This window comes from Pelodiscus sinensis, chromosome 5 (genome assembly GCF_052426305.1).
Source record: "Pelodiscus sinensis isolate ZL-2025 chromosome 5, ASM5242630v1, whole genome shotgun sequence".
Taxonomy (NCBI): domain Eukaryota; kingdom Metazoa; phylum Chordata; order Testudines; family Trionychidae; genus Pelodiscus; species Pelodiscus sinensis.
In genome coordinates this window covers 5,751,608-5,772,120 of record NC_143056.1, presented here as the reverse complement: position 1 = coordinate 5,772,120, position 20,513 = coordinate 5,751,608, and the positions used below count along the sequence as shown (strand labels likewise).

Here is a 20,513-nt window from a genome sequence, read left to right as displayed (position 1 = left end):
GTCTCCCTGTCTTACCCAGGCTGTGCTGCAGGGGCTGTTCACAGGCACCATCCCCCTGCTGAGTAGCACAGGAGCTTTGACCTGCTCCGTTCCAGACCTGGGCCGGTTTGCCGCTCCTTAGACAACCTAGGAACCTCCCGGCTCCCCAGGGACCCCCATGTTGATACTGCTCTAAGTGCAAACACCTGCTCTGCACAGCCCCCTGCAGCCCAGAACTCCTGAGCTCAAGGGATCACTGGTGTTGGAATCACCATGGGGCCCAGCTGCTGTCTGAAGCTCCAGCTTCCAGCTCTGCTAGTGCGGGCGGGGCGCTGGCTAGAGGGGGCTTCAGGGAGCTGGGTTAGTGCCGCTTCCCGGGCAGGATCCGAGCTCAGGCGGAGTCACTGACCCTCCGTATGGGATCCCGCGTGTTTGGGGACCCCCTTCCCCTCCGTCCAACGCTCCGAGACGCAGGGGCCCATGAGCCTCTGTCCCCGCCTGCACGACGTCTGGGTACCGGCCCCCAGTGCAGGGTCCCCGCTGTCCGCACTGGTCTCGTGCAGGGCCCGGCACTGCGGGGGTGAGAGCCCCGCGGACAATCCCTGGGAGATGGCGTCGCGGGGTTGAAGGTCAGACGGGACCGTGGGTTCCGCCGGGCTGAGCCCCGTGGGCTGCGGCTGTCAGACCCGCCGCGCCGGCCGGGGGAGCCCCGCGAGCGGCCCCACACGAGGGCGCAGAGTCTCCGGGCGCTGCTGCTGCGGATCCTCCGCTGTGAGCGGCGCGGAGACTCCAGCGGCCCCCGCCCGGGAGCGATTCGGCCTGTGTGGGCCGGAGCATCGGCCCTGTCCGCGTTCGCAGCCCGCGTGTCCATCGCCAGCGCGTCCGCCCGGGTCCCCGCTGCGCCCCCCCCCCCCCCCCCCGGCCAGCGTCCAGCCCGCGCCGCAGCGTTTGAGGCTGATCTGGGAGCGAGCGCTGCCAGCCGGGCCCGGTGGCGGGGGCCTGTGATCCCAGCGCCCGGGAGGCTGAGGCCGGCGGATCCCTTGAGCTCGGGAGTTCTGGGCTGCAGGGGGCTGTGCCGAGCGGGTGTCCGCACCGAGGGCGGCATCGACATGGGGGTCCCTGGGGAGCCGGGGGTCCCCAGGTTGTCCAAGGAGGGGCGAACCGGCCCAGGCCGGGAACGGAGCAGGTCAAAGCTCCCGTGCCGCTCAGCGGGGGGATGGCGCCTGCGAACAGCCCCTGCAGCGCAGCCCGGGCGAGACAGGGAGACCCGGCCTCTTTTGTTGCACATGGTGAGAATCCGGAATTAGGGGGCCCATGCGCTGTGGGTCTTCAAGGAGGGATCGGAGACACCGTTCGGCTGCTGTCCTGACTGGGAAGATGGGGTGCGCACCGCCTCCCGGAGACCCCGCATGGGGGGTGAAGCGGCCCCCACCCACTCGTGTCTCTTGGACACGAAGGTCCCCCACAGAGCTGGGACCCTATGGGGGGGATACAGACCCACACACCCCGGACACTGAATGGGGGGCAGGCGACACCGCTCAAGGGACTAAGTTCATGGGGTCAGAGACGCCGAAGGGTCCCTTGGTCCGTTCGGAATTGGGCAGAACCGGGGGGGTCCCTTCCTTGGGCAAACCCACAGACTCCGCTAGTACCCCGGAGGGGGAGGGGCAAGGGACAAGATCAGCAGGCTGGACACCCGCATCTACAGCATCCCTACTGCGCAGGGCGGAGGCCCTATGCACGGGCGAGTATTAAAGGCTGGGGGGAGCGGAGCTCTCGCACAGCCTGGGATCGCGGCCTTGACAGAAGGCAAACAGCGCAGAGAAGCATCTGATCTGTTCCTCCACGGCAGCATGGCCTGGCAGACCAGACCCCAGGTGCGGGGGTAGCCCCGCGTCCCGTCCAAGGGGGGTGGGAGGTTCCCGTTACTGCCCCCACATGATCAGTGGTTGGGAGGTGCTGGCCATACAGGGCACTTGGTGTGGGGGGAGGGCGTTCGCGCTTTTAAGATGCCCGGGGCCAGGATGTCTCCGTCCCCCCAACTGCGGATCCCCAGCGTGGGGTGCTCCCCTCCCCAACAAAAGAGGCCGGGTCTCCCTGTCTCGCCCGGGCTGCGCTGCAGGGGCTGTTCGCAGGCGCCATCCCCCCGCTGAGCGGCACGGGAGCTTTGACCTGCTCCGTTCCCGACCTGGGCCGGTTCGCTCCTCCTTAGGCAACCTGGGGACCCCCGGCTCCCCAGGGACCCCCATGTTGATGCCGCCCTCGGTGCGGACACCCGCTCGGCACAGCCCCCTGCAGCCCAGAACTCCCGAGCTCAAGGGATCCGCCGGCCTCAGCCTCCCGGGCGCTGGGATCACAGGCCCCCGCCACGGGGCCCGGCTGGCAGCGCTCGCTCCCAGATCAGCCTCAAACGCTGCGGCGCGGGCTGGGGGGGGGGGGGGGGCAGCGGGACCCGGGCGGACGCGCTGGCGAGGGACACGCGGGCTGCGAACGCGGACAGGGCCGATGCTCCGGCCCACACAGGCCGAATCGCTCCCCGGGCGGGGGCCGCTGTGAATGACCCGGCCTCTTTTTATGCTGCCGCCAGCCGTGCAGCCCGTAGGGGGAGGGGAGCACCCCCGCGATGGGGGCCCTGAATTTGCGGGGAGGCGCCAGGACCGTGACGTGGAGAACTGAGGCCCCGCACAGCAGGGCTCCCGGGGGGGTCACAGCGGTACCGACCTACCGGGGATGATGTGCGGGGTGTAAGCGGCTCCCGCGCGAGCCGGATCCCGACCGGGGCCGGGGCGGCAAACTCCAAAGGGCAGCAAGTCGGTGGGTAGCGTGGGAGCGTCTCGCCACGTGGCCCGTGTTAATGGGGAGGAACCGGGGCATCCGCGCAACAGCGATCTCCGATGGGTGGGACTCCCCCCTCCCTCCGCTATTATAAAGGGGGAGGGGGCACCAGGGAGCCTTAGCAGCCTGCAGAAATCCCGCATCCATAAGACTCTTCCCGTTGGGGTAAGATGGAGGAACCCGACTTCCGGAGATGTTTAACGGGGCCATCGCACCCGCCCAGCGGGAAGGGGGAAGGGTTGGGGTACAGCGGAACCACACGCTGGTGTCCGGGCCTAGGAGGAAGCCGAACACCGCAGAGGACCAGCTGGTCTGACCCACCCTGGTAGCATGTCCGGGGTGTGCCCGAGTCTCTTATTCAGCCACCCACCAGGGCTGCGGAACAGGCTGGAAGGGAGAAACGGGGATCCCGTCCTGCAGGGAGCCCGGGGAGCGCGAGAGGCAGCCCCCTGCTACACGCCTGCCAAGCAGCCTCCCACCCACGCCCCGCACTGGGGTCACTGGGGGTGAAACACGGGCCAGCACGTGGAGGTTTCTCAGCGGCAGGTGGCGGGGGGGGGGTACCCACGTGCAGGCTGTGATTCAGCGCAGGTGGAACAGGGACCCCCGGCCCCGTAGCGTGGGGAGCGGATCGCCAGGTGTCCCGCGTTGTGCGGGCTTCCCACCAGGTGTCCCCCGCTCCGGTCCCTTCTTAAGCGCCCTGAGAATTTGTCCATGGCTGGGCCTGGGGCTGTGCCACCCGCAGGGAGAGACCCCGAAAGGCGCCTGAGCTCAGTGCTTGGAGCCACCCCAGGGAAGCGGCTGCGACAGCCCGGAGTCCAGGGGAGGAGAATTCACATTCCGGTCCCTGCGCTGGCTGCTGCGCCCCGCAACCAGGAGCGGGGCTGCGAGGAGCGGGGCGAGAGCGCGGCTCCCTGCTCCCCCTCTGGCCAGCGCGCAGACCCCCGCGCGGCGCTGCGAGCGGGACCTTGGAGACACCAAGCGAGGCCGCCCAGACCCTCCCGCGAGCCCTGCGCGCCGCCAGGGGGCTGAGGGGCGGGTCTCACAGCCCGGGGGCTGCCCCCTGCTGGGCTGAGCTGGGGGTCCGGCCAGCGCAATCCCAGCGCGCGGCAGCGGAGTGTGAAGGTGGAAGCGGGGAGAGGGCAACCCAGCCGGGCCCCGTGGCGGGGGCCTGTGATCCCAGCGCCCGGGAGGCTGAGGCCGGCGGATCCCTTGAGCTCGGGAGTTCTGGGCTGCAGGGGGCTGTGCCGAGCGGGTGTCCGCACCGAGGGTGGCATCGACATGGGGGTCCCTGGGGAGCCGGGGGTCTCCAGGTTGCCTAAGGAGGGGCGAACCGGCCCAGGCCGGAAACGGAGCAGATCAAAGCTCCCGTGCCGCTCAGCGGGTGGATGGCGCCTGTGAACAGCCCCTGCCGCGCAGCCCGGGCGAAACAGGGAGACCCGGCCTCCTTTTATGCACAGCCTGTTGGGAGGGAATGGAGGCCAATCACACAGCTGAGATCCAGAACTGGAGGGGGGAGGGGAGGTACCCATATACCAGGGCTCCTAAAAGGGGATGCGGGTATCCACACACTAGATGTGTTGCAGAGGAGCTGCCTGATTTACGTAGCTACTACCTGCCATGGGGAATTTCCTGAGCTGCGGTCTCGACCATAAGCCTCAGTGTTAATTAAAAACATAAGAACGGCCAGACTGGGTCAGATCAACGGTCCATCCAGCCCAGTGTCCTGTCTGCTGACAGTGGCCCATGCTAGGTGCCCCACAGGGAGGGGACACAACAGGTAATCCTCATGGGATCCCTCCCCTGTCACCCAGCTCCAAACAGTCTAGGGACACCATTCCTACCCATCCTGGCTAACAGTCATTGATGGACCTAACCTCCAGGAATCTATCTAGCTCTTTTTTTGAACCCTGTTAAAGTCCTATCCTTCACCAAATCTTCTGACAAGGAGTTCCACAGGTTGACTGTGCGCTGAGTGAAGAAAAACTTCCTTTTGTTTGTTTTAAACCTGCTGCCTATTAATTTAATTTGGTGACCCCTAGTTCTTATATTGTGGGAATCCGTAAATAACTTTTCCTTATTCACTTTTTCCATACCGGTCATGATTTTATAGACCTCTATCATATCCCCCACCTAGTCTCCTCTTTTCTAACTGAAAAGTCCAAGTCTTTTTAATCTTTCTTCATATGGGACTGGTTCTAAACCCTTAATCATTTTTGTTGCCCTTTCTTGAACCTTTTCCAATCCTTTTTGAGATGAGGCGACCACATCTGGATGCAGTATTCAAGATGTGGGTGTACCATGTTTTATAAAGAGTCATTAAGATATTTTCTGTCATATTCTCTAACCCTTTTAAAATTATTCCTAACATTCTATTTGCTTTTTTGACTGCTGCTGCACACTGAGTGGATGTTTTCAGAGAACTATCCACAATGACTCCAAGATCTCTCTCTTGAGTAGTTCTAGCTAAAGTAGTCCCCATTATATTGTATATTTATAGTTGGGATTATTTTTTCCAATGTGCATTACTTTACATTCATCGTTAAATTTCATTTGCTATTTTGTTGCCCAATCACTTAGTTTGGAGAGATCCTTTTGAAGCTCTTCACAGTCTGCTTTGGTCTTAACTATCTTGAGCAGTTTAGTATCATCTGCAAATTTTGCCCCCTCCCTGTTTACCGCTTTCTCTTGATCATTTATAGTCATATAGCATTGGTCCCAGGACAGGCCTTTGGGGGACTACACTAGTTATCTCTCTCCATTCGGAAAACTGACCATTTATTTCTACCCTTTACTCTTTTGTGATGTAGTGTGGGTACCTTGCTGGTTGCTAGGCTTGGGCTGTGGGTGACCCCCACTGTGACGTAGTGGGGGTACTTGCTGGGCTGTGGTGACCTCTGCTGTCTGGAGCAAGACCCAGCAGGGAAAACCTTATTATGCAAAGATGACTCCATACCGGTTGAACCAGCCAACCCCCCATGGGGAGAAACAAAGGGAGGTGGAATGCTGCCCTGTCTGGGGGCAGGGCTTGGAGAGGGGGAGTTAGTTCCTGGCTGGAAAGCAGGGGAGAAGGAACTGGGGAGGGGGCTGGGATTCCCCTATCTCAAAGGGGGCACTGAGGCCTCTTAGCCCCCAGTTCCTGTAACTAGATTACATCTGTGCTGTGCTGTATCGTGGAGAAGCAATAAACTACCTGTATTCTACTGGCTGGTGAAGTCTGTTCGTGCCATTCCGGGGCTGCAGGAGACTGGGGAACCCCAACGCGCCATCACACCCCCACTGGCTGCTGTCTGTACCATGGCGCAGCCGAGTAGCTGATGGGACAGGGAGGTAACCTGTTCTACCAGTTACCCCCCAGGGAGAGGAACAAAGGAAGTCGCCCCTGGCTGGGGGGCAGGGCTGGAAGGGACGGTTTTTAGTTGGGTGTCTGGGAAGCAGGGGAGAAGGAGCTAGGGAGGGGGGCTGGGATTGTAGGGCCCAGCCACCCCCATCTCAAGGGGGGGCACTGAGGCTTCTTAGCCCCAGTTCCTGTAACCAGATGACATCTGTGCTGTGCTGTATCCTGGAGAAGCAAAAAACTCCCTCCATTCTACTGGCTGGTGGAGTCTGTTGGTGCCACTACGGTGGTGCAGGAGGCGGGGGACCACGATGTGCCACCACAGTTATCGATCCATGTTATTAAACATTGTTATTTGCATTTGGAATTTTGTGACCTCGATTTCAGGCAGAAAGGGGCTTGTTCCACCTTCCTCTGCTGACTTGCTGATCCTTGTAAATCAGTTGCCCCTGGGCAGGTATTGAAGAGAAGCCACTAATTGTCTCAGGTAACCCCTCTGTGACATAGTGGGGGTACCTTGCTGGTTGCTATGCTGGGCAGTGGGCTGTGGGTGACCCCCACTGGCTGCTGGCTGTAGCATGGCCCAGCAGGACAGGGGATGAGTCAATATGCAAAAAGGGTCTCTCAACCTGTCCAACCAGCTACCCCCCAGGGAGAGAAACAAAGGAAGGTGGAATGCGGCCCCTGGCTAGGGGGCAGGGCTGGAAGAGAGTTGGTTAGTTTCGGTCTGGCAGCATGGAGGAGCTAAGGAGGGGGCTGGGATTGTAGGGCCCAGCCTCCCCTCATCTCAAGGGGGGCTTAGGTCTCCTAGGCCTGCCCTGTAACCTGATGACATCTGTGCTGTGCTGTATCCTGGAGAAGCAATAAACTCCCTCTATTCTACTGGCTGGTGGAGTCTGTTCGGGCCATTACGGGGGGTGCAGGAGACGGGAAAACCCCAACACGTCGTCACACCCCTCTTCAGTGAAACAGATCCAACTGCAGCCTCTCTCTCGGTGCAACACACACGTGCAGGTTCCCATGGCAAAGCCCTGCTCTTTCCGAAGGGGACTGGTGCTTTTTAACTTGTAGTGCAGGGAAGGATTCGGGTCCCTGCGAAAGGGCTGCCCGCGGGGTCACGTGACTACATTATTGGGGCGGGGGGAGGGGGGGCGGAGAGAGAAACGCGAGTTGCGAGCCCTCGAGCTTGCTACGAGGCTCCGGGAATCAGCGCAGCGAGCCCCCCTGTGCCCAGCCCGGTCACGTGGCGTCTGGGTCCGTTCGCGCTGTCAAGAATCCTGGTGCCTCCTTAATTCAGGACCCCTCCGTGTGGATGCGCCCCTCCCCCGCAAGGGAGACTGCATGGAAAGAGGCCGGGTCCCCCTGCCCCGCCGCGCCGGCCGGGGGAGCCCCGCGAGCGGCCCCACACGAGGGCGCAGAGTCTCGGGGCGTTGCGGATCCGGATCCTCCGCTGTGAGCGGCGCGGAGACTCCAGCGGCCCCCGCCCGGGAGCGATTCGGCCTGTGTGGGCCGGAGCATCGGCCCTGTCCGCGTTCGCAGCCCGCGTGTCCCTCGCCAGCGCGTCCGCCCGGGTCCCCGCTGCGCCCCCCCCCCGAACAGCGCCCAGCCCGCGCCGCAGCGTTTGAGGCTGATCTGGGAGCGAGCGCTGCCAGCCGGGCCCCGTGGCGGGGGCCTGTGATCCCAGCGCCCGGGAGGCTGAGGCCGGCGGATCCCTGGAGCTCGGGAGTTCTGGGCTGCAGGGGGCTGTGCCGAGCGGGTGTCCGCACCAAGGGCGGCATCGACATGGGGGTCCCTGGGGAGCCGGGGGTCTCCAGGCTGCCTAAGGAGGGGCGAACCGGCCCAGGCCGGGAACGGAGCAGGTCAAAGCTCCCGTGCCGCTCAGCGGGGGGATGGCGCCTGCGAACAGCCCCTGCAGCGCAGCCCGGGCGAGACAGGGAGACCCGGCCTCTTTTGTTGCGGGGCGGGGAGAGAGAAGGGAAGCGCGTTCACACGATGTCGGTTCGGTTGAGGGAGGCTCTTCGGGACCAGCGATTTTCAAAGCGCCAACGGGCACCCAGACATCCGCCCCACCCCCATCTCCTGAATGGGAATAGCAGGAACCGCCCCACCCGCGGAGTCTGTGGGTTTGCCCAAGCCAGGAAGAATCTGAGCTGTGCGGGTGCATAGGGGCGACCGCAAGAGCGAGCTCCCCTGCCCTGTTCACGGTGCGCGGACGCTCCCGTGTTTCTGTGCAGGCGCACGGCAGCTCGTGTCCCTTAACACCCTCCTCCCCATGCAGAATCTCAGGCATGAGATCCGAGGGGCGGCATAAAAGGAGGCCGGGTCTCCCTGTCTCGCCCAGGCTGCGCTGCAGGGGCTGTTCACAGGCGCCATCCCCCCGCTGAGCGGCACGGGAGCTTTGACCTGCTCCGTTCCCGACCTGGGCCGGTTCGCCCCTCCTTAGGCAACCTGGGGACCCCCGGCTCCCCAGGGACCCCCATGTCGATGCTGCCCTCAGTGCGGACACCCGCTCGGCACAGCCCCCTGCAGCCCAGAACTCCCGAGCTCAAGGGATCCGGCGGCCTCAGCCTCCCGGGCGCTGGGATCACAGGCCCCCGCCACGGGGCCCGGCTGGGTTGCCCTCTCCCCGCTTCCACCTTCACACTCCGCTGCCGCGCGCTGGGCTTGCGCTGGCCGGATCCCCAGCTCAGCCCAGCAGGGGGCAGCCCCCGGGCTGTGAGACCCGCCCCTCAGCCCCCTGGCGGCGCGCAGGGCTCGCGGGAGGGTCTGGGCGGCCTCGCTCGGTGTCTCCAAGGTCCCGCTCGCAGCGCCGCGCGCGGGTCTGCGCGCTGGCCAGAGGGGGAGCAGGGAGCCGCGCTCTCGCCCCGCTCCTCGCAGCCCCGCTCCTGGTTGCGGGGCGCAGCGGCCAGAGTAGGGACCGGAATCTGAATTCTCCTCCCCTGGACTCCGGGCTGTCGCAGCCGCTTCCCTGGGGTCGCTCCAAGCACTGAGCTCAGGCGCCTTTCGGGGTCTCTCCTTGCGGGTGGCACAGCCCCAGGCCAAGCCATGGACAAATTCTCAGGGCGCTTAAGAAGGGACCGGAGCGGGGGGACACCTGGTGGGAAGCCCGCACAACGCGGGACACCTGGCGATCCGCTCCCCACGCTACGGGGCCGGGGGTCCCTGTTCCACCTGCGCTGAATCACAGCCTGCACGTGGGTACCCCCCGCCACCTGCCGCTGAGAAACCTCCACGTGCTGGCCCGTGTTTCACCCCCAGATGACCCCAGTGCGGGGCGTGGGTGGGAGGCTGCTTGGCAGGCGTGTAGCAGGGGGCTGCCTCTCGCGCTTCCCGGGCTCCCTGCAGGACGGGATCTCCGTTGCTCCCTTCCAGCCTGTTCCGCAGCCCTGGTGGGTGGCTGAATAAGAGACTCGGTCACACCCAGGACATGCTACCAGGGTGGGTCAGACCAGCTGGTCCTCTGCGGTGTTTGGCTTCCTCCTAGGCCCGGACACCAGCGTGTGGCTTCCGCTGTACCCCAACCCTTCCCCCTTCCCGCTGGGCGGGTGCGATGGCCCCGTTAAACATCTCCGGAAGTCGGGTTCCTCCATCTTTCCCCAACGGGAAGAGTCTTATGGATGCGGGATTTCTCCAGGCTGCTAAGGCTCCCTGGTGCCCCCTCCCCCTTTATAATAGCGGAGGGAGGGGGGAGTCCCACCCATCGGAGATCGCTGTTGCGCGGATGCCCCTGTTCTTCCCCATTAACACGGGCCACGTGGCGAGACGCTCCCACGCTACCCACCGACTTGCTGCCCTTTGGAGTTTGCCGCCCCGGCCCCGTTCGGGATCCGGCTCGCGCGGGTGCCGCTTACACCCCGCACATCATCCCTGGTAGGTCGGTACCGCTGTGACCCCCCCGGGAGCCCTGCTGTGCGGGGCCTCAGTTCTCCACGTCACGGTCCTGGCGCCTCCCCGCAAATTCAGGGCCCCCATCGCGGGGGTGCTCCCCTCCCCCTACGGGCTGCACGGCTGGCGGCAGCATCAAAAGAGGCCGGGTCATTCACAGCGGCCCCCGCCCGGGAGCGATTCGGCCTGTGTGGGCCGGAGCATCGGCCCTGTCCGCGTTCGCAGCCCGCGTGTCCCTCGCCAGCGCGTCCGCCCGGGTCCCGCTGCCCCCCCCCCCTCCCCGGCCAGCGCCCAGCCCGCGCCGCAGCGTTTGAGGCTGATCTGGGAGCGAGCGCTGCCAGCCGGGCCCCGTGGCGGGGGCCTGTGATCCCAGCGCCCGGGAGGCTGAGGCCGGCGGATCCCTTGATCTCGGGAGTTCTGGGCTGCAGGGGGCTGTGCCGAGCGGGTGTCCGCACCGAGGGCGGCATCGACATGGGGGTCCCTGGAGAGCCGGAGTCCCCAGGTTGCCTAAGGAGGGGCGAACCGGCCCAGGTCGGGAACGGAGCAGGTCAAAGCTCCCGTGCCGCTCAGCGGGGGGATGGCGCCTGCGAACAGCCCCTGCAGCGCAGCCTGGGCGAGACAGGGAGACCCGGCCTCTTTTGTTGCACATGGTGAGAATCCGGAATTAGGGGGCCCATGCGCTGTGGATCTTCAAGGAGGGATCGGAGACACCGTTCGGCTGCTGTCCTGACTGGGAAGATGGGGTGCGCACCGCCTCCCGGAGACCCCGCATGGGGGGTGAAGCGGCCCCCACCCACTCGGGTGGGAGAGGAGCTCTCGCACAGCCTGGGATCGCGGCCTTGACGGAAGGCAAACAGCGCAGAGAAGCATCTGATCTGTTCCTCCACGGCAGCATGGCCCGGCAGACCAGACCCCAGGTGCGGGGGTAGCCCCGCGTCCCGTCCAGGGGGGATGGGAGGTTCCCTGTCACTGCCCCCACATGATTAGTGGTGGGGCGGTGCCCCCCATCCAGGGCGTTTGGCCTGGGGGGAGCCCGTTCGCGCTTCTAAGTTGCCCGGTGCCAGGGTGTCTCCCTCCGCCCAACTGCGGATCCCCATTGGGGTGGGTGCTCCCCTCCCCAACAAAGGGGGCTGCATAAAGAGAGGCCAGGAACGACCAGGCCTCCTTTTATGCACAGCCTGAGAGCAGTGGTCCCCAACCTTTTGGGGTGGCGGGCACTGCGCGGGGCTGCCGGGGGTGGCGCTAGGCGGGCGCACATAAATGTCCTGGTAGGCGCCATAGTGCCCGTGGGCACCGCGTTGGGGACCACGTGCTGCTGAGTCTTCGGAAACTGATCAAACCTTCTGATCCCTCCCCTTTCCTGCTTCTCCATGTGGGAACTAATAACTATAAAACCAACAGTGACCTTGAGCAGGTCACAGCAGATTCTGCAGCGCTGGCAAGAAGCATCAAGGAATTTGAAGCACAAGTGGTGTTTGTGATGCGGTTGCGGTTTTCCCGTCTCCTGCACCCGGTAATGGCACGGACAGACTCCACCAGCCAGTAGAATAGAGGGAGTTTAGTGCCTCTCCAGGATACAGCACAGCACAGATGTCATCTGGTTCCAGGGCAGGCCTAGGATGCCTCAGCCCCCTTGAGATGGGGGAGACTGGGCCCCTAAACTCCAGCCCCTTTCCTTAGGCTGTCTCAGCTTCACAAAGCCCTGGCTGGGTTGACTTAGTTGGGGTTGGTCCTGCCTTGGGTAGGGGGCTGGACTTGATGACTCCTGAGGTCTCTTCCCGCCCTGGGATTCTCTGATTCTGTGTGTGCAGGTTTTGGTGGGAGAAACTGGAGTTGTGAGCCCTGGAGTTGCCTCCAGATTTCACGAAGCAGGGCGGCAACCCCCTCTCTGCCCATCCAGAATAGTTGGGGTCTGTTCATGCTTTGAAGATCCCTGACACCTGAGTGCCTCCCCCATCCCTATTGCATGGATGCCTCGTTACCCACATGGGGCTCTTTATAAAAGGAGGCCGGGTCTCCCTGTCTCGCCCAGGCTGCGCTGCAGGGGCTGTTCACAGGCGCCATCCCCCCGCTGAGCGGCACAGGAGCTTTGACCTGCTCTGTTCCTGACCTGGGCCGGTTCACCCCTCCTTAGGCAACCTGGGGACCCCCGGCTCCCCAGGGACCCCCATGTCGATGTCGCCCTCGGTGCAGGCACCCGCTCAGCGCAGCCCCCTGCAGCCCAGAACTCCCGAGCTCAAGGGATCCGCCGGCCTCAGCCTCCCGGGCGCTGGGATCACAGGCCCCCGCCACGGGGCCCGGCTGGGTTTCCGTTTCCCCGCTTCCACCTTCACACTCCGCTGCCGCGCGCTGGGCTGGGCCGGAGGGAACCGGCGCCTGGCGCGGAGCGGGCGCTAATAGGGCCCCCCGGGGACCCCGAACTTCGCAGAAATTCATCACCCCCAGTGCGCTGCACGGGCACAATTTCGCCCCGATACCAGCGCAGCCCAGCAGGGGGCAGCCCCTGGACTGCGAGAGGGACCCGCCTCAGCCCCCTGCCGCGCACGGGCGGGTCTGGGGTCTGCCTGGCCTGGGCCCCGCAGCTCCGCTCTGCAGCCCTGCCCGCGGCGGCTCCCTGCGGCCAGGCGGGGGCAGCAGGGAACGGGCCAAGTTTGCGTCTCCCCCTTCATGGGCCGGTCAGCGCGCGACAGCCGGAGCTGGGACCGGGATCCGAACCGCGCGCCCCTGTTCCCAGCTCCGGCTGCAGCTTTCCTGGGGCAGCTCTGACGTCACCTTCTTCTGAGTTGCAAACGAGGGGCTGGGGGCACCGCCTACCTGAGATCGCCACTCCTCTGGGTCGTTCCCCATCAGCATCTCGGTGGGCAAGTGCGGGTGCACCCCCACTTCCTTGAGACCTTCCTTGCCCCCCATTTCAGATGCACCCTGGCTACAGGCACCTTAAATGGGGACCCGTCTATGCCCTTCAGGGTCAGCTGGGTGTGGGGTAATACCCTGTCTGGGGTCACTATGTCGGATCGGGCCAGCGTTACCTCCGCCCCCGTGTCCCAGAAACCCGTCACCTTCCTACCATCCACCTCCAGGGGTATGAGGCAGTCGCTCTGCAGGGGCCGCCCTGCCCCCACACGGTACACAGAGAAATCCTCCTCCCGAGGGTCAGACCTCCCAAGGGAGGTGCACTGAGCATCCTTCCCCCCACACTGAGCTGAGGTTTGCCTGCCAGCCCCTGCCTCTGGGGCAGCCTGCCCTTCCCCCAGCCCCAGCTAGTTAACCCTGGAACGGCCCAGGTCATGGGACCTGTTCTTGTGCCTGGTGCATTGAGCCCTCTTGTGGCCTCGTTGCCCACAGCGATGGCAAGTTAGGTTCTGCGGGCTGTTTTGGACCGGCTCTGCCCGGGTCCTGGCTGGTTTTCTGGGGCACCAATGACTGGACGTGGTCCCTGGGGCTCACCTCAGAGGTGCCTCTCTCTGTCGCTCAGCCGAGAACTGGTCTCTGCGCGATTCCCTTTCTCTCCGGGACTCCCGTTCACCCCCGGACCGGCTCTCCGTGAACTCATCCGCCAGCCTCCCGGCCTCCTGGGGGGTCTCTGGTCTCCCATCCTTTAGCCACAGCCTCAGTTTGGGTGGGCACGCCTCATAGAACTGCTCCATCATGACCAGCATGAGCAGCTCCTCTGCGGTCTGGGCTCCGACTCCAGACACCCACTTGCGGCAGTATTGCGCCAGGCGGGAGGCCAGGTCCACATAGGTCTCCTGTGGCCCTTTCTGCACCCCCCGGAACTTCTTCCTGTACATCTCGGGGGTCAGCCCGAACTTGTGCAGCAGGGCCTCCTTGACTCGGTTGTAATCCCCTGGCTGTAGGTCCTCCAGCTGGCTGAGCACTCCGGCCGCCTCCTGGTTCAGTGCAGGGATGAACTCCTGCAGCCAGTCAGCTGGGGGAACCCGTTGCAGTCCACAGGCCCTCTCAAAGGAGCTGAGGAACCCGTCTATGTCACCCATGTCCTTCAGTTGGGCCACCACGAGCCTCTCCAAGCCTCTGGCAGCCCTGGGGCCCATCCACTCTTGGCACAGCTGGGGCCCCTCCGGTTCTCCGCTCTGCCATGGCCAGCTCATGCTGTCGCTGCCTCTCTCGGTCCTGGCGGTCCCTCTCTCAATCTTGGCGCTCCTTCTCTTGGTTCTCTTCTTCCAGTTCCTTCATCCGCAGCTGGATCTCCAGCCGCCGCAGCTCTGCTGGGCTGGCTTCTGCCCTAGATGGGCTACGGCTTGCAGGCCTCCACGGGGAAGCTGTCCCATCTCTCCTGCGGGCTCCAGTGCCCCGCCCCCTCTCAGAGCCTGACACGCTCCCACGGGGGGTTCTAGCTGCTCCCCACGGCGACAAGATCCTGGCCCCATAACTGGTCATTCTCCCCCAGCCTGGCAATCAGCTGGGCTTTGGTTGCTTTCCGCAAAGGCAAACCCTTTTCTCTGCACAGCTTCACCAGCTCTGCCTTCAAGAGTTGGGCGTAGGGCATCTGCCCGCTGGGCCCCTCGGTGCAGACTCACCAGTCTAGTGCTGCAGCACCCCATGATTCTCAGGAACCGCTTCGCTCTGTCTCCAGCACGCCTGGCTCCAGGGCTCTTGCTTCTGCTACGCCTTGTCGCTTGCCGCTGGGAGCTCCATCCACGGGGTGCAGTGCATCCCGCTCCTGACACCAGTGGACAGCGTGTTGGGGTTTTCCGGTCTCCTGCATCCCCGAAATGGCACGGACAGACTCCACCAGCCAGTAGGTGGAATGCTGCCCCTGGCTACGGGGCAGGGCTGGAAGAGTTTTAGTATCGGGATGTGTGTCCCATCTATGGTGCCACCACAGTTGGGGAATGTCAAGGCAGCAAATCTGGCCACGGTTGCGCCCAGGTTTCCCATCCCAATGACCCTCTTCAGCAGGATGGAGTTGATGGCCTCACCACCTGCAGAAGGACACAGAGAAGCTGTGACGTAGTGGGGGTACCTGGCTGGTTTCTATGCTGCTGGCTCTGGGGTAACCCCCACTGGCTGCCGTGGGTACCACGACCCAAAACAGGATGAGTCACTATGCAAACCAGTATGGCCAGCCACCCCCCATGGAGAGGAACAAAGGAAGGGGGAATGCTGCCCTGGATGGGGGGCAGGGCTGGAAGAGGGTTAGTTAGTTGCTGGCTGTCTGGGAGCATGGAGGAGACAGGCTAGGGAAAGGGGCTGGAGTTTAGGGGCCCAGTCTCCCCCATCTCAAGGGGGCCTGAGGCATCCTAGCCCAGCTCTGTGACCAGACTACATCTGTGCTGTGCTGTATCCTGGAGAGGCAATAAACTTCCTCTATTCCACCGGCTGGTGCGGTCTGTTTGTGCCATTTCGGGGTGCAGGAGATGGGGGACCCCAACACGCCGTCACAGAAGCACAGAAAACACACAGAGGATGAAAAAGAGGGGGGAGCATGAGCCCTTATCACGTGCCAGCCCCTTTCCTATGCACTCTCCTCCCAGACACCCCAGGAGCCCTCCATGAGGCTGCCCCCCCCCCTCAGCAGTAGATTGGGGGGGGCTCAAAAGTGGCCAGGTCTCCCTCAGGGGCTATTCACAGGCACCATCCCACTACTGAGCAGCATGGAGGCTTTGACCTGCTCCATTCCTGACCTGGGCTGGTTCGCCCCTCCTTCGGCAACCTGGGGACCCTCAGCACCCCCATGTCGATGCTGCCCTCAGTGCGGACACCCGCTCGGCACAGCCCCCTGCAGCCCAGAACTCCCGAGCTCAAGGGATCCGCCAGCCTCAGCCTCCCGGGCGCTGGGATCACAGGCCCCCGCCACCGGGCCGGCTGGGTTTCTCTCTCCCCGCTTCCACCTTCACACTCCGCCGACGTGCGCTGGCCGCAGCCGGCCCCTGGAACCCAGCTGATGCTGCAGCTCTGATTTGTTTACGGCGCGTCCCCGCGAGGTGACAACACCGGACCCGGGTCCTCGGGCCCAGCCCCGATACCGACAAGGGGGCGCGGGGCTGCGTAAAGACACCGGGTCTGGCTCGGTCGCTGCTAGCCCCGGGCGCGCCCCGCTCTCCATTGGCCCCGGACATTCCACCTGCTCCGCTGCTGACCTGGCTCCCCTCGCCCTGGGCCCCCGGGGACTCCAAACCTACCGCCAATCACCGCATCGAGGCGCCATTTAGCCCAGACAGCAGCTCAGCGGCGCAGGGAGCGGGATTCGAACTCTTCTCCCCCTCCACGCGGGATTCGAACTCTTCTCCCCCTCCACGCGGGATTCGAACTCTTCTCCCCCTCCACGCTGTAGGCTCAGCTTGTCTGGGGAAGCTCTGTCGCCGACCCTTCAGGGAAACAGGAGCGCGAGCGCTGTCTGCGTCGGCCCGGCACCGCGCGGGGTGAAAGCACCAAGGACACACCCTGGGAAATGGGTCAGAGGGGACCGCGGGATCATCTGGGCTGAGCCCCCTGTGACGCAAGACACATCCTCACACCCAAGGATCCTGGGGGGGGAGGGGCAGCCCGCTAAGGTTGTCGAGGGCCCCTCCCCCTCCGGGTTAATTGTTGAGTCTCTGCATGTTCCCAAGTCATTACGGATCTCTGGGGTGTGGAAGCCTCCGCTCTTCTCCATTCAGAAGGGTTGAAAGGGGCCTATGGGCCTCTGACCCCATGAAGGCGCCCCCCTGCCCCCATTCACAGTACGGCTGCCCCGCCCCTTTGGCCCTGTCCAGGCATATGGCAACGTGGGTCTCCCTCTCTCCACCCCATGCAAGGGCTCTGGCGTTAGGTCCGAGCCCTTATTTCCCCGTCCAGAGTGTCTGGTCCCTGGCGCAAGGTCGCGTCCATCCCCCAATTCAGGATGCCCAGCCTGCGGGTTTCCCCTCCCACTACCGGCCCGGCATAAAGAGAGGCCGGGTCTCCCTGTCTCGCCCAGGCTGCGCTGCAGGGGCTGTTCGCAGGCGCCATCCCCCCGCTGAGCGGCACGGGAGCTTTGACCTGCTCCGTTCCCGACCTGGGCCGGTTCGCCCCTCCTTAGGCAACCTGGGGACCCCCGGCTCTCCAGGGACCCCCATGTCGATGCCGCCCTCAGTGCGGACACCCGCTCGGCACAGCCCCCTGCAGCCCAGAACTCCCGAGCTCAAGGGATCCGCCGGCCTCAGCCTCCCGGGCGCTGGGATCACAGGCCCCCGCCACGGGGCCCGGCTGGTAGTGCTGATTCCAAGCTCCGGTGTCAAACGCTGCGGCGCGGGCTGGGCGCTGGCCGGAGGGGGCAGCGGGACCCGGGCGGACGCGCTGGCGAGGGACACGCGGGCTGCGAACGCGGACAGGGCCGATGCTCCGGCCCACACAGGCCGAATCGCTCCCGGGCGGGGGCCGCTGGAGTCTCCGCGCCGCTCATAGCGGAGGATCCGAAGCAGCAACGCCCGGAGACTCTGCGCCCTCGTGTGGGGCCGCTCGTGGGGCTCCCCCGGCCGGCGCGGCGGGTCTGCCAGCCGCAGCCCACGCGAGGCAGGGGAAGGACACGCGTGTTCCTGGCCTCCGCCCCGCGGCCAAGTCTGGCTGTCGGGAAGATCCATTTGTCCCCGTCCAGCTTGCGGGGCTGGGATCCAGTCTCTTGTGTGCCAGGCTCCGCGGATAGCGGACAGCGGGGGCAACGGAGCGGGGGTTCCGTGAGGGGTTCGCCTTCCCGCAGGGACGCGATGTGAGTGCGAGCGAGGCCCTGTCCCCGCCGTGTGCCAGTCCCTGTTGTGTGGGTGCGCTGGGGCCTCTCTGGTACCCCAGTAGCGATCGTGTGACCACCGCCCCGAACCATGCTGCGGGGCGAGGCTTCCCGGGTCCGGGACACGTGGTGTGCGGTGTCCGTATCCCCCCGGCAGGATCCCAGGTATGTGGGTGCCTCCGTGGGCCTCCGTGTCTCCATCCTGGGATCCGGGTACCTGCGTGCCTGTGACCCCATAAAGAATCAGTCGTAGGTCGGTGCGCCTGTCGCACCACGCAGGACAGCCGGTGCCTGGGTTCTCTCTTCCCTCTTTCCAGCCCCCGGTGGATCCCCCCCCATGAAGATCCCCATCGGTGAGTGCTCCCCTCCCGCACAGAGCCTCTGCCCCGCGTGTCCACGTCTCCGTGCCGGTCGGTATCGGCACAAACAGCCAGGAGCCCTGCGGCACCTCGGAGCCTAAGAGACGATTAGTCCGCACGGTGCCGCGGGCCGCTCGTTGTGCTGGAAGAGACCCGCCTGCTTCCTGGCAGACAGGTTACCCGAGGCGAGTCGACGCTTCTATTCAAGCCCTGCCCGGGGAAACCGGACACTCACCCGGACCCGGACCCGGACCCGGACCCGGACCCGGACCTTCGCTTCACCAGACCCAGGTGGAACCAGCCGCCTTCGGCCTCAGGTCGATGGCACAAGCCCCACTGGAAAAGACCATTTTTGGCCGATTGTAGCGGCGCGGCAACTTCCAGCTCCCTCTGCATCCAGGGTGGGGGGCGCTCACCCCGTTCCAGGGTCACGGGTACCTCCCTGTCTCCCATTCCCGATCCCAGCTGTGTGGCTGCCCCCCGCAACCATCCCCCAGCACAGGCTGTGCATAAAAGGAGGCCGGGTCTCCCTGTCTCGCCCGGGCTGCGCTGCAGGGGCTGTTCGCAGGCGCCATCCCCCCGCTGAGCGGCACGGGAGCTTTGACCTGCTCCGTTCCCGACCTGGGCCGGTTCGCCCCTCCTTAGGCAACCTGGGGACCCCGGCTCCCCAGGGACCCCCATGTCGATGCCGCCCTCGGTCGGACACCCGCTCGGCACAGCCCCCTGCAGCCCAGAACTCCCGAGCTCAAGGGATCCGCCGGCCTCAGCCTCCCGGGCGCTGGGATCACAGGCCCCCGCCACGGGGCCCGGCTGGGTTTCCCTCTCCCCGCTTCCCCCTTCACACTCCGCTGCCGCGCGCTGGGCCGGGCCGGGTCGGAACCGGCCCCAGGAGCCCCGCTCATTCTCCACAATGTTATCTGCGTTACGGCGCATCCCCGCGAGGTGCCAACACCGGACCCGGGTCCTTGGCCCAGCCCCGGTCCTGAGAATGGGGCGCGGGTGAAAAGACACCGGGTCTGGCTCGGGCGCTGCTAGTCACGGGCGCGCCCCGCTCTCCATTGGTCCCTACCGCCAATCACCGCGTCCTCGCGCCTTTCGGCCCACACAGCAGCCCAGCCCAGCAGCGGGCAGCCCCTGGACTGCGACCCGCGATCCGCCACAGCCCCCTGCGGCGCAGCGGAGGGTCTGGGCCGCCTCGCGTGGGCAGGGGCCTCCCAGCTCCCCCTGTACGCGCCGCTTGTCGGTTCTAAGCTTTGGCCACAGGGCGCAGGACCGGGCCGTGAGATCCCCGGGGCTGGGCCCCGTGCGCCGCGGGACGCAGATTCGCACCCAGGCCCGCCTGGAGCCCCGAGGCCGTAGGCAGAGCGAAGCGTCTCAGCCCGCGGGAGGCCTCTCGGGTCCCGGGGGCAGGGAACAAGGTGCCACCAGGGCAATGGCGGGGAGCGGGGTCGGTGACACGTGCCCAGAGGATCCCACCTGGCGATCCGCTCCGTGCCACAGGGCCGGGGGTCCCTGCTCCGCCTCCCTTAGTGATACCGGGTACGCGGGTACCCCCAGCCACCGGGGTAAGATCCCTGCGTGTGGTGGCCCTTGGAGCCCATGGGGCTATCCCACCCCCTTAAGGGTCTGTTGCTGCTGCCCCAGTAGGGCTGTCCCAAGGAAGCAGACAGAGGTTCGTGCTTTCACCCGGCCCCCACTCAGGATCCGTGGGTTATCGCTGCCCCTTCGCCCCGTGCGGGGTCCGGGGAGTGCGGGTGCCTCTTCCGCCCAGACATGATCTCTGGCGGGTCGGGACCCCTCAGTGCCTCTGGTGTGCGGATGTTTGTGTTGCCTGGAGCCCCGCTGCCTCCCTCTCCCGCCTCTCTGGATACTTCTGGATCCCCATCATGGGGGTGCTCCCATCCCCCACAGACTCTCCGGTGAGTGGCTGCAGGTGGCCCCGCAGCACCTTGGATCCCGGAGGGAAAAGGGGGCCCCAGACCCGGGATCCTACATGGAGGGACGCGGGATCCCGGCACTAGCCCAGCTGCATGACGCTCCCCCCCCCCCCCCCCCCGGCCAGCGCCCAGACCGCGCCGCAGCGTTTGAGGCTGATCTGGGAGCAAATGATACCAGCCGGGCCCCGTGGCGGGGGCCTGTGATCCCAGCACCCGGGAGGCTGAGGCCGGCGGATCCCTTGAGCTCGGGAGTTCTGGGCTGCAGGGGGCTGTGCCGAGCGGGTGTCCGCACCGAGGGCGGCATCGACATGGGGGTCCCTGGGGAGCCGGGGGTCTCCAGGTTGCCTAAGGAGGAGCGAACCGGCCCAGGTCGGGAACGGAGCAGGTCAAAGCTCCCGTGCCGCTCAGCGGGGGGATGGCGCCTGCGAACAGCCCCTGCAGCGCAGCCTGGGCGAGACAGGGAGACCCGGCCTCCT

At 65.3% G+C, this 20,513-nt stretch overlaps 10 non-coding genes and 2 pseudogenes across 10 annotated transcripts; 5 read left to right on the top strand and 7 right to left on the bottom strand.

Moving 5' to 3' along the window:
• Window positions 1-236, bottom strand: LOC149524280 (signal recognition particle RNA; annotated as a pseudogene).
• A 721-nt stretch (window positions 237-957) lies between these two features.
• LOC149524279 (signal recognition particle RNA) lies at window positions 958-1,256 on the top strand. Its single transcript, XR_016349778.1, has one exon.
• Window positions 1,257-2,060: 804 nt separating this feature from the next.
• LOC149524278 (signal recognition particle RNA) lies at window positions 2,061-2,359 on the bottom strand. The gene has a single exon (XR_016349773.1).
• Window positions 2,360-3,964: 1,605 nt separating this feature from the next.
• On the top strand, window positions 3,965-4,263 carry LOC149524277 (signal recognition particle RNA). Its single transcript, XR_016349779.1, has one exon.
• A 3,539-nt stretch (window positions 4,264-7,802) lies between these two features.
• On the top strand, window positions 7,803-8,101 carry LOC149524276 (signal recognition particle RNA). The gene has a single exon (XR_016349780.1).
• A 362-nt stretch (window positions 8,102-8,463) lies between these two features.
• Window positions 8,464-8,762, bottom strand: LOC149524275 (signal recognition particle RNA). The gene has a single exon (XR_016349782.1).
• A 1,614-nt stretch (window positions 8,763-10,376) lies between these two features.
• On the top strand, window positions 10,377-10,674 carry LOC149524274 (signal recognition particle RNA). Its single transcript, XR_016349783.1, has one exon.
• Window positions 10,675-12,039: 1,365 nt separating this feature from the next.
• On the bottom strand, window positions 12,040-12,338 carry LOC149524273 (signal recognition particle RNA). The gene has a single exon (XR_016349785.1).
• A 3,241-nt stretch (window positions 12,339-15,579) lies between these two features.
• On the bottom strand, window positions 15,580-15,863 carry LOC149524272 (signal recognition particle RNA; annotated as a pseudogene).
• A 1,063-nt stretch (window positions 15,864-16,926) lies between these two features.
• LOC149524271 (signal recognition particle RNA) lies at window positions 16,927-17,225 on the bottom strand. The gene has a single exon (XR_016349777.1).
• Window positions 17,226-18,614: 1,389 nt separating this feature from the next.
• LOC149524270 (signal recognition particle RNA) lies at window positions 18,615-18,911 on the bottom strand. Its single transcript, XR_016349784.1, has one exon.
• Window positions 18,912-20,214: 1,303 nt separating this feature from the next.
• On the top strand, window positions 20,215-20,513 carry LOC149524269 (signal recognition particle RNA). The gene has a single exon (XR_016349774.1).